Below are 12783 nucleotides of genomic sequence, written 5' to 3'. Positions count from 1 at the left end.
CCCTTTGTTCTTTATTCTTTGTTTCAATGAAGAGGTTTAAAAAAAGAGCCAATGCTTTATAATCTTGGTATACTGAAAGTGAAAGGCTATAGGATGCACACTTCTCCCTCCTCCGGTCTCCTTGCCATGGACCCTATGTCCAAGACTTCTCCTTCCCTGAAGTTATCGCATCAACACCATGATTGGGCAGAATCACACCTTAGTAATGCTGACAGAGGGCTGACCTTTACTCACAAATCTGTGTTTGACTTAATCATAGGAAAATGTGGATCTCACTTAATTCAGCCGTGTGCTCTGAATCCTGTTACCTCAAGAACCTGCAGCAGCCGTTCTTCTGGAATCCTTTCTTGTGAGTTTTTTTTTCTCATCAAAAAAGGGGTTCAGCTCATTCTTCAATAGTACCACAGTCGGTTAATGATTTTGAAGTCACTTGTCATCTGTTATTAGGGCCAAGATTACGATCATTGGTTCCGAAAAGATGGAGCAGCTCGCTTAGGTGGCCAGCTTTCCCTCCTGCCACTGAATGCCCTTTGCCCCAGAATATCTTAGATGAAGATTGAAATGTGCCTTTCAAATGTGTCCATTAGGGTACCTGTGTGAAGGCTAAGAGGAAGAGTGTCCCAATCCTGCCTACTGTAACAGAAAAGGCCTGTGTCAAAATAGATTCCTTCCTGATAGCTCAAAATCCAGATTCCTGTATTGTACCGAAGTCCAGGTAGCAGAAAGTTTAGACAATCTCCATAACACTAATAGTGCTTTATGCTGCTTTGCATCAACGAGCATCACATGGGTGGTATATTGGCATTCCTACGCTGCCACTCGTTATTATTGATGTAATATAAATCCCACCTACAAAATTGTTACAAGTTTTTAAAAAACACCTCCTTGATACATACAGGTGCAATGTAGGAGTAACTGTATCCTAACTTTTCACGCATTGAATGTGTGCTGTACTAAACAGCGGAAATAAAATATATGAAAAGTTTAAACGTTTGCCTGAATATAGGATTACTGGAAGGACCTTTTCCCAGTACATCTCTAATAAACCTTGCATACACACCTTTGCACTATTCTGCAACAGGGTGTTTGTCGCACTAGGCAACCTGTGTGTATGTGCCCGAGCTGTGGAACAGCACAACAGAGCAATATCTTTGTAGATATGTCTCTGTGCTGCTCTGTCCCTCCCAGCACAACGCAGCACAGCAACTTTGGTTGCTGTTCCATTTTTAGTAAAAGTGCCTCTTTGCAACTCCTAAATCAAGTAAACTTCTTTCTTATTTTCACACAGATTACATTATATTTGAGCTTAAATATGGTTCAATTATTCATTAGGATGGCAAGAGTCAAACAGCTTATATGTGTTAGAATCGTGTTCAGTAAGATTGATTCCAAGAATGAATGATGAGAATAAATTGACTTTGTCATCATTAGGGTCATCCCTGTGGAAGATGAAGCCTCCTAGAAGCATTATCATCATCGGACATTATAAGTTGATTGGTCATGTGCTCCATGCTTCTTTTAGAAACGTTGCATGGTCCCAAAGAGAATGGTATATGATATGTATTTTCTATCACCAAGCTTTGAAGTGTAGAGAGTAAGCAAATATATTTTTGCACTGAACTGGATTTTTGTATAGAACTCAACCCCACCATTGCATGTGTCCACATGATCAAGGCTTATGATGGAGTAATGACAGGCTGAGATGAGCCATGACATTGTGAGATGTGTCGTTGAACCACATTTCAATAAGAAAAAGTAGGTCCTAATGTTCATACAGAAATTTCTAATGTGTATTTCACTGTGGGTCTATAGTTACATAACCGACATGGAAAGTAAATTTCACTGTTTGAATGAAGGTTGTTACCAGTGGTTATAGATGAATCTAACTTAGATTGATTTACTCATTTCCCTGGGGGAAAGATCTATGTTCTTTCAAAATTGGAATGTAGATATTAGAAACAGCCTTAGTTGAAGAGTCGGCTGCATTATAATTATGACAGGTCCATATAGTTTATTAGATTTTGGCTAGAAATGTTGTGTTTGTAATTAACAGTTATAGGAACTAACGAAACATGTATTTTGTAAATTTTCACTGAAAACATAGGTAATAGCCCATATCAAAATGCCTTAAACAATTTATTTTAGAGTTTCTGGATGTACCACAACTATGAAAGTTGTACGGAATTGTCAGAAATTTGTACACAATTGTTAGACACAATTCCCATACATTTGGCAACACAGTTCAACAAAATATAATCCTAACCTGTATTCAATATTAAACATTCAACTCAAATATTTGAATATTTTAGCCAAGGCGACATTTAAAAAAACATTAATATCGATCAGTCAGTCAAATACACTTTATTCGATTTGCTAAAATCATAAAAGACATAAAACATTTACATACATACGTAAAAACAGGTAATTCATGTATTTACAAACCCCGTGCAAGGCCCGTATAAACAGATACAGTGCAGTTAATCAAGTTAAAACCAGCGTGGATAATACAATTAATTAAGATAATACATTAGGTGGCATGTTATTTATTTTAGTTCTAAATGCCGCCACTAAAAAACTAGCCACACAAAATATAATGCGGGTGCTACTCAATGACTGGAGATAGATTAGAGCGGGCCTGACTTGAATAAAGCCGGCCTCTCTCAGAATTGGTAACAAATATTTTGTTCTTATGTCCGAATAAAACACGCAAAACATGATAAAATGCATAGTATCTTGTTGTGAGAATTTATCACAGTTACAAGGTGGACCCCCTTCTGGTTTGGCCCATGATTGGTAGCTACCCAGGGAGAGATGAATCAAATTGAATTTAAATTTGGTCAGTAAGAATCTGTGAAGTGGTTTAAATTATTAACCTTGGTTTTGTAATGAACAGGAAAAGTTAGTTTATTTTGAAAACACAAATAGAAGTATTAAAGTGGCCCTTCCTTCGCTTCTCTTTCTTAACTCGGAAACAAATGTAGAAGCATTTAACAAAACACTTTCTTGGCACTACATTGTGTGTGTGGGATGAGGGGGCACCAGCTCAGAACAGAACAATCTTTCAAAAGACAGAACAACTTCAATATTCAGCTCAGTGGTTGCCTTTTTGAAACTGAAGGACTTTCAATTCTCACAGCATTACTAAACACCTACTCAGTTCAATTCAGCATACAGGGAAGTGATCATGGTCACAATCTTACTTTTCCCACATGGGTGAACCTTTGTAAACCGGTCTCCCAGAAATTAGAGAGGCATACATTATTTTAAGGTGCAGATTCTAGTCCCCACAGGTCAAATGTGCAATCAGTTCATGCTTAATGTGTGTTCTTATCCCTGAAGATGTAGTTGGTGGATATTTAGGGGCTTATTACACATGAGGAATTCCTAAAACATGAGGTAATTTGGTTTTAACAATCAATAGAAGACACTACCCATTTCCTGGACTCTAACTCTTTCTAGGCTACTGCCTTCCGTCATTGCTGTGGTTGGTGTGGACACACAGGCTGATGCCCTCACACTGGAACCCATAGGTGAGTCCTGCATGTCCCTGCACTTGCACGAGTTTAGCCTAGTGGCGCAATACTGTGGTGGGGAGTTGTTACTGCCCACAGCAGGTTGTATCCTTGTTACATCGGGCTGGAAGCCCTTGAAATGAAGAATGGGTATGTAATGTGCATGTTTTTAGTTACCCTTTTCCCACTGATGCAGGTGGGGTATCCAACTTTGTGCACCACCATTGCATATGTATTTTATGCATTTCATTACCTTTCACGTGTGACCAATACACCCTAGGTCACTTCAACTGTCTACAGGTCACTTTTATTGTCTACTGTAAAGTTGCCTCACTCCTGCCTTCTGTTTCCCAACCTTCCTCCCCTCCAGGTCCGCGAGAAGGACAGTTTTACTCAGATATACATAGTGTCCCCCACTTTGGATTACCTTGGAATCCTTACCATAAGAAACGGTACACCTTAGGAATCATCTGTCCGTTTCCTCAATCATAGAGTAGATTAGGTACCCCTTGCACCCTGGTCCTGAAGAAACACCACACATCCGTTAGAAGAACAAAGGAGTGAAACGTGTCGACCTTTTAAAGACCATCCTTTCACACTACACATACTGAGCTGCACCAAGTTTAATTTTCCTGCCAGTCTCGACTATTCTTTTTTTAGCCATAGCATCAGTGCCCATCTAATAAAGTACTTTCCGGACACTTATAGCTATTTTTAAAACACCACGTACCACACTCTACTCATCACACACCTCCCCTACTGCCTCATCACATAGGGCCTACCGGTTTAACAACATAGAAGATCTCCGGCAAAGAGCCACCCTGCGGGGCCTGTCGGGCATTGCAGCGCCGACCCGACGAGGAGCTGCCCCATGATGAATCATGACACCACTTGGGATGTGTGAGACCCCTTGCTCCTATTGGAGCTCTCCCCTTCCCTAGTAATGTTCTTTCTCCAAATTGCTGTCCTCCCTCCCCTTGATCTCCCATTGCCCACCCTCCCCGTAGGAACTGTATGCCAGATTTTTGAACCTACATGGTGTAGGGCATGTATGCTGGACCTAGATTATAAAAGCCCTTGTTCCCTTTTTATTTATGCCCTTAAGTTATCCCCCTTCTCACTACTATGAATCAAGACCTGCACGAAAGGAAGCGCCTCCCTTTTTATGTGATGGGACGAGTAGAAAATTATGTTGTTACCTTGATTTCTCTTTGTCTTTCAGAACTTCCTGCTCCCACTCCCTAAAACGTGTTTCCATAGCTTGAACTTTACCTTGCGTACCTTCCTGTGAATGGGTGGATGTCCCTGTATTGCCCAGGCCAACTGCCAACTGTCACTTTATGATAGAGGTTAAGGAGCGGCTGATCACCACTGCCCTTATTTAGCCTCACAGGTAAAAGTTATTAATGAGTGGCTCAATGGGGGCTAAGACAATATGGCATTTTGGGGTGAGTAGATTGTACGGGGTCTTGATAAGATTTTGTCTGTCCTTTATGGGTCAGTGATTCCCTTCTCCTTGCCAGACATCAATAAGGTGACCTTTCTGGAATGGAGGGAGACATTACATCTTACATACTGGGATTGTAAAATGACAGAGATAATACCCCTCTTTGTCAGGGAACAGGGCTACACCACACAGCAGCTCTAGGGGTATTTTGTAAATGGGACAAGATAGGAATAACTCATTTGGGGCGAAATATGGGCTGGCAACGACATACGGACATTTTAATAATGCCGGACGATCCCCCACCTGCCATCAGGTCACACCGACACGTCCCACACACCACACCAAAGCAGATCACAACCAACTCAGATGCATACTGCTCAACACTGGCTCCATCCACTGGCACGCTGTTGAACTCTGGGACCTACTCAACACATCCTTCCCGGACGTCGAATTCCTGACGGAGACCTGGATGAACTCCTCATCGGCACCCGACATCACCAAAGCCATCTCAGTTGGCCACAAGACCACCCACAGGGCCGCACCAACAGACCAGGAGGAGAAATCGCCATTGTCCATAAAAACACCCTCAGAATCTCGATCAACACTGAAGACACCCTCAGCACTGCCGAACACATGCACTTTCAGATCCACATAGATCCCAACACCACCCTCAGAGGAACCCTCGTGTACAGACCCCCGGACCCTGACCACAGTTCATTGACTCCATCGCAGACACCGTCTGGATGCACACCCTGGCCTCCACAGATTACATCCTCCTCAGAGACCTGAACTTCCACCTCAAGAACACCAACAACAGCAACTCCGCCACACTATTAGACAACCTCAGCAACCTCAGCCTTAAGCACCTCGTCATGACACCCATGCACTCCACCGGACACACGCTCTACCCCATCTTCTCCGCCAGCAGCCATGTCTGCATCAGCCACACCACCAAACTCCACTGGATCGACCACTGTTGCATCCACTTCTCCTTCAAGAAAACCACTGCACACAACCACCCGCAAAGAATCCCCTGTCGCAGCTGGAACAAGGTCACCGAAGAGCAGCTAATCACCACCCTCATCTGAGACCCACCGATCGACCACACCGACCCCGACACAGTCGCCCGCAACCTCAAGCAATGGATTAATGACGGCGCCAAATTCTCACCCGATCAATAAACCCACAAACAGACGCACCGACAAAAGAGCCATCTGGTTCACCGCTGACCTTCAGAATCCAAGCAGACCCGCCGGAGACTATAGAAGAAATCGCGCCACAAATAAACTCCAGACAACCGTGCAGCCTTCATGAACGCCAGCCGCTGACACCACCAACTCATTTGTACGGCCCAAAGGACCTCCTTCAAAGAATGCATCGACAACAACTCACACAATAGCAAAGAGCTCTTCAACATAGTGAAGGAACTCGCCAACCCCAGCTCCAGCTCCAATGACATCCCGCAATCACAAGACCTCTGCGACTCTCTAGCTACCTTCTTCCACTGCAAGATCGCAGATATCCACGACAGCTTCAACAACCACACCTCTTTTACAGCCGCCGACACCCCAGGCTCTCTGCCCCCAGTCACACAGTTTCCTGATCTCCTGGAACCACGTCAACGACGAAGACACCATCAAGACCATGAACACCATCCACTCCAGCTCACCATCTGACCCCTGCCCACTACATCTTCATCAAATCGAGCTCCATAATCGCACCTCAACTCCCCAAGATCTTCAACAACTCATTTGAGACTGCCACCTTCCTGGAAAGCTGGAAACACGCAGACATCAACGCCCTGATCAAGAAACCCAAGGTCGACCCAAAGGAACTCAAGAACTTCCGGTCCATTTCCCTGCTCCCGTTCCCAGTAAAAGTCGTCAAAAAGATCGTCAACAGACAGCTGACCCAATTACTCGAAGAAAACAACACCCTGGACTCCTCCCAATCTGGATTCCCCTGCAACCATAGCACCGAAACCGCCCTCATCGTGCCACCGAGGACACCAGGGCCTGCTGGACAATGGCGAGCCCGCAGCCCTCATCCTCCTGGACCTCTGGGACGCCTTCTACACCATCTGCCACCACACCCTTCACACACGCCTCTACAACGCAGGGATCCACGACAAAGCCCTGGACTGGATCACCTCCTTCCTCACCGACAGCACCCAGGGAGTTCGCCTCCCTCCATTCTGATCCAAAGCCACCATGATCACCTGCGGCGTACCCCAAGGATCATCCCTCATCCCAACCCTCCTCAACGTCTACAACGACACCACTCGCTAACATCATCTGATTACACGACCTCATCACAATCTCCTACGCCAATGACACCCAGCTGATCCTCTAGCCCACCAAAGACCCCGCCACCGCCAAAACCAACTTCCATGCAGGGATGAAGGCCGTGGCCGAATGGATGAAGAGCAGTCGCCTGAAGCTGAACTCGGACAAGACAGAGATCCTCATCCTTGGCTCCACCCCTTCTGCCTGGGATGACTCCTGGTGGCCAACCACGCTGGGAGCAGCACCGAAACCCATGAGCCAAGCATGCAACCTGGGGTTCATCCTGGACTCCTCTCTCTGTCAATGACTCAACAAGCCAATGCTGTCTCCTCCTCCTGCTTCAACACCCTCCGCATTCTTTGCAAGATCTACTGAAGGATCCCCACCGAAATCAGAAAGATGGTCACCCAGGCCCTCGTCACCAGCAGGTTGGACTATGGCAATGCCCTCTACGCGGCAACCACAACCAAACTCCAGAAGACACTCCGACATGTACAAAACGCCCCCGCACCCCTCATCTTCAACATCCCCTGGCAGAGCCACATCACTGACCACCTGAAGGGCCTTCACTGGCTTCCCATCAGCAAGAGGATCACCTTCAAACTCCTCACCCACGCTCACAAAGCACTGCACGACGCCAGACCAACATACCTCAACAAACGACTCACCTTCTACACCCCCAACCACCACCTCCTCTCCGCTGACCTTGCCTTCGCCACCGTCCCACACATTCACCGAACAACCACCGGTGGCAGATCCTTCTCTCACCTCGCTGCCAAGACTTGGAACACCTTCCCCATCCACCTGCGACAGACCGAGGACCTGCTGACCTTCCGGAGACTCCTCAAGACCTGGCTGTTTGATCAGTAGCTGCTCCCTCCTACCCCCTTGCGCTTTGAGACCCTCACGGGTGAATAGCACGCTTTTCAAATATCTGATTGATTGATTGATAACTTCAGGAACAGTTCCAACTTTCCAGCACTCACATGCATATTTATGAGAAGCTTGTGTCACGCTTGCACCACGCAAAGTGGTACATGTGTTATGAAGCCTCTAAGTCAGATAAATAAATCCATGCAAAGCCACCTGGAGTAATTTGCGCTGTGTTGCGTTACTCTGCACAAGGGAGGCATTCCATGGGCATTGTGGTGGGTGTTCCAATGCAAATCGCGTGGGTTTCCCATGGTTTTTGACACATTTACAGATTCACCAAAACTGGTAAACCTAGTAAAGCATCAGAAAGATATCTCCTGAGATGAGGCATAAAGAGGAGAAATATGGTTATTTCTACTTGTTTTCCTCTTCCTATTTCCTATTTTCCCATTTCTTCCTATTTCTGATTCGTTCTGCAGCCCTTCCTGCACAAAAAGAACCCTGCCTTAAACATAGGCACCCTTGCAACGTGGTGCAAAGATGCCTGTGTTGGTGCTAGGCTGCCTAAATGGTGCCAGTGCAGGGGGAAGAGACAGGAATGCTCAGTATTGCTTAAATACAGCGCATTCCTGCCATTTCCCAGCGACCCAAGTGACTTGCTGTGCTGCCCTGTGCCAATATTTTCCTAAATATGTCTCTTCATTTCTCAAATATTTAAAATTCAGCATTCCCTAGCTGTAGATATTCCCTCTGACACTGCATTTCTCAAATTTAGTCCCCTTGAGGCCAAACTAATAATTGAGAAACTTGGCAGGGGAGCCATCTTGCAGGTTTATTGATCCTTGGTTTCTAATGCTCCCAACAACTTTCCTAAATTAAAACACAGATAGTAGGGCTGGCTGCGTGAACTAGATGACATCAATTGGAGGGTGGCTTGAATGGCTCCCAGGGAACTAGCCATATCCATACATTTGTGCCTGGTTCAACGTAACTATCTATACGTCACCCATATGACCCCCATGGAGCTTGCAAGATTTCCCAGCCTACTTGCTTTTGCTGTGCAGTTCATGGGGCTGACCCGCTACTGGCAGAATAGGTGCTGGACAGGACACTAAAGCTTACCCCACAGATTTCCCTGCTTGGACTATTTAAGGACCTGATGGCCACAGAATGGAGTGTATGTGGATAGGAGTGGCACTGTTGGTCACCAAGCAAGAAATAGCTTGGAAATGGACCTCAACATACCCCCTTGTAACGTCTAAATGATGGTCTGAGGTGAATTGATGGTCTCAACAAGAACTGCCCAATTACGTTGCTGCCCACAAAGACACCATAAGATCTGGGGCAAGTGGCGGGATTACTATGGTTCGGATTGGGGGATTAATTAATGCAAGCTATCTATACTGTGTGGGTTGTTAGCAGAAGTGGTGGCTCTGATCAGCTGTTATATTTTTATGTATGATTGGAAAACAATAACAATAAAAAAAAATCGTACACGCATAAATGCACCATTAAAAATGAATTCTATGGGGCAGCTGGATTTCTTTCTTTTTTTTAAAATATGTTAGAAATGACGGCATGGTTTACAGCAAAGACAGTTATGACATAGGGTGAGGTAAGACATCACTCTTACATAACTAACTGGTGGCACAAACACAACACATGAATTGTACAAATTGTTAGTTTTATGTATTGGATACTCAAACAAGCAAAATACTATTTTCCCAAATGACTGCGAAATCTCGCACCATGCCTGTATGTTTTGGATTGTGTGCCAATAGTCAAATCATGTCCCAGTTGCAAGGCATGTTTAGTCTACGCACACAATCCTCAAATGTCACATTATGTTCTGGAGTATAAAAACAATGTTTCTCTTGGTGTTTCAGTGGTATATCTGTAGTCTGAACGAGAATGTGCTTTCTAAAATGTTGTACATTTGACACTGCCTTCAATAAGATAGATGACAACGTGAATTCTTTCTTTTGTTATTATTTACCCTTGGTCTTGTGTTCAGACCTGTACACCCCCCAACTTTTTGCTGACTGGAACTGGTGGTAACTGACTCTGACTGACCCTGGGCTCTGTTAAACCAGGCTCAGGGCCAGTATCAAGCTAAAAGGAACACATTAGAATACAGTTAAGACACCCAACGTACACTAGGGTACACTATGGTATGGTGGGGTACCCCTGTAATTCGCATGACCTACCCCATAAGCCCCTAGTATGTAATAGGGCAGTGGATTGAAACTAACTAGAAGTCTCCAGTATCCTGGGGCATGGCAGTTTAGAGGCCAGCAGATTTTCTGCACTTGCATGTGTGCACTGCTGAAGCCTGAGGTCAGTTTAAAAGCAGAATTGGTTGCCAGGATAGCTTTTAAACCTTAAATTGTGCCCAAACTCTACTTTGGGGGTAGGGGCCCTTAAAAATGAAAAGCCAACCATGTTTTTGCATATTAGGGACCCCCAGGGTCACCCCTAGGTATCCCAGGGGTGGGGGGTCAGTTATCTATAAGGAGCGTCCTTATCAAATTTGTTTTGATATGCCTGGGTAAAGGGAAATTTTACATTTCACTTCCCACATTGTATTAAAGAGCTGCTCAAATTCAACTTTGATGCTAGAAGAATTGGGTTAGGATGATCTGCAATATTTCTGCAGATTCAGAACCCCTGAAGTGTCCCCTAGTTGCACAGGGGGTGGGGGTCCTGTAGAAATTAGGGAAATACTTATAAAATATGTTTTTATAAGCCCTGGTGCTAGAAAAGTAGCCCAAGTCATTTTCCCCATTGCAAACCCCATGGCCCATAGGGTAACATGATAGGAAGTTATTGATTAATACATATTGACAGGAGAGGACTAGCCAGACCATTCAAAGACTTCCCAGAATGGTAGTAGTAAATCCAACAATATGATATTGTTGAATTTCTCCTAAAGTGTACATACAAGACTTTCTTGTTTGCAAGTCCAAATTCAGCCTTTCGGTGGTCTGTCCTGATTGGTCAGAGTTAAGTAGATTAGCCAGGCTGCTGGGAGGGCAGTATGGTGGTCTATAGGAATGCCAGGCCAGGAGGTAGCATTGTAAACTATGCTCTTCAAAGGCAGAGGGGAGGCCTGGGTTTCAGCTTCAATCTGACACTTTTGACCCAGAGTCAGGGCTAGGCTTAAGGAAGGTATGTGCAGATGGTAGGGGGAGAGTCCATGGAAATAAGCCATCCCAGGGGGTGTGTTTAGCCAGCTCCTACCTCCTTGCTGGAAAATCAGCCATTGTTGATTTGGAATAATGATGCACTCTGGGACAAACTAATGCCACACTCTACAGGATGTGGTCATAACCATGACGAGTTGCCCGGCTCTCATTGGTCAGCAGTGACCTGATGCTTGACCCAGACAATTTTGAATAAGTATCTGAGAGGGTCAGAGCCCTCCAGATCTGCTGCTTGAAACTGAATGAAGCAAGAAGTGCCCTGCTGAAGATTTTGCTGTGCAAGGAACTCTAAGGCCTGACCTATGAAGACGGCACCATCTGAAACTTCAGCCCTGTGGATTACCTTGCTGCCAAGAAACTCAAGAGTGGAACTCCCTGCAAGCTACAGGTTAACAGAGCTCACCTGGACAGCCCAACAAAGAATTCAAAGCCTGGAGTACCAGTGGATTTGTAAGGGTTTTGTTCAAGTGGATTGCGGAATTGAAGTTTCACACTTTGAAGGACCCTCTTGGAGATTCCAGAACCTTGGATTGTGTGTTGGATACTTTGGGACCCGCAAGCAGAACTCCAGGAAAGTGTTCTAACTGGACCCTGCTTGCTGAAGAAGGCGGCCCACCACAGTGGTGAGAAAATTCTTCAGAACAATTTAAAAAGGTGTGTCCCTGACAGAGAAAACGAAATTCCTCAAAGGGACACTGTTGGTTTCTAAGCACTAGAAAGTGACTAATCTTTGAAAATCCATAACTCTGGTTCCCTACAGTGGATTTTTGGTGTCATTTAAAAGATAAAAATATTATCTATTTTTATAAATTGATGTTGGATTTTTATTTTGTGTTGTGTCTTAAATATTTACTGAAATTGTGTTTTTGAATGCTTTACATACCTGTCTTTGAAGTTAAGCCTGTCTACTCCCAGCCACATTGTCAAGAGTTGAGCAAAGGAATAATTTTCTAAGACCTATGCTGAGTCCTATCATGTGTTAGTGGCCTTACTGCCAGTGGGAGACCTACATTTGCCCCTACCAATAACCACTTTCCAACAGAGGTGAATTGATGGTCTCAACAAGAACTGCCCAAATACGTTGCTGCCCACAAAGACACCATAAAATCTGGGGCAAGTGGCGGGATTACTATAGTTCGGAATGGGGGATTAATTAATGCAAGCTATCTATACTGTACAGGTTGTTAGCAGAAATGGTGGCTCTGATCAGCTGTTATATTTGTATGTATGATTGGAAAACAATTTTTAAAAAATCGTACATGCATAAATGCACCATTAAAAATGAATTATATGGGGCAGCTGGATTTCTTTCTTGTTTTAAAAAATATGTTAGAAATGACGGCATGGTTTACAGTAAAGACAGTAATGACATAGGGCGAGGTAAGATGTAACTCTTACATAACTAACTGGTGGCACTAACACAACACATACATTGTAAAAATTGTTAGTTTTATGTATTGGAT

Source organism: Lissotriton vulgaris, chromosome 1_1, assembly GCF_964263255.1.
Source record: "Lissotriton vulgaris chromosome 1_1, aLisVul1.2, whole genome shotgun sequence".
Taxonomy (NCBI): domain Eukaryota; kingdom Metazoa; phylum Chordata; class Amphibia; order Caudata; family Salamandridae; genus Lissotriton; species Lissotriton vulgaris.
This window is presented reverse-complemented; position numbering follows the sequence as displayed.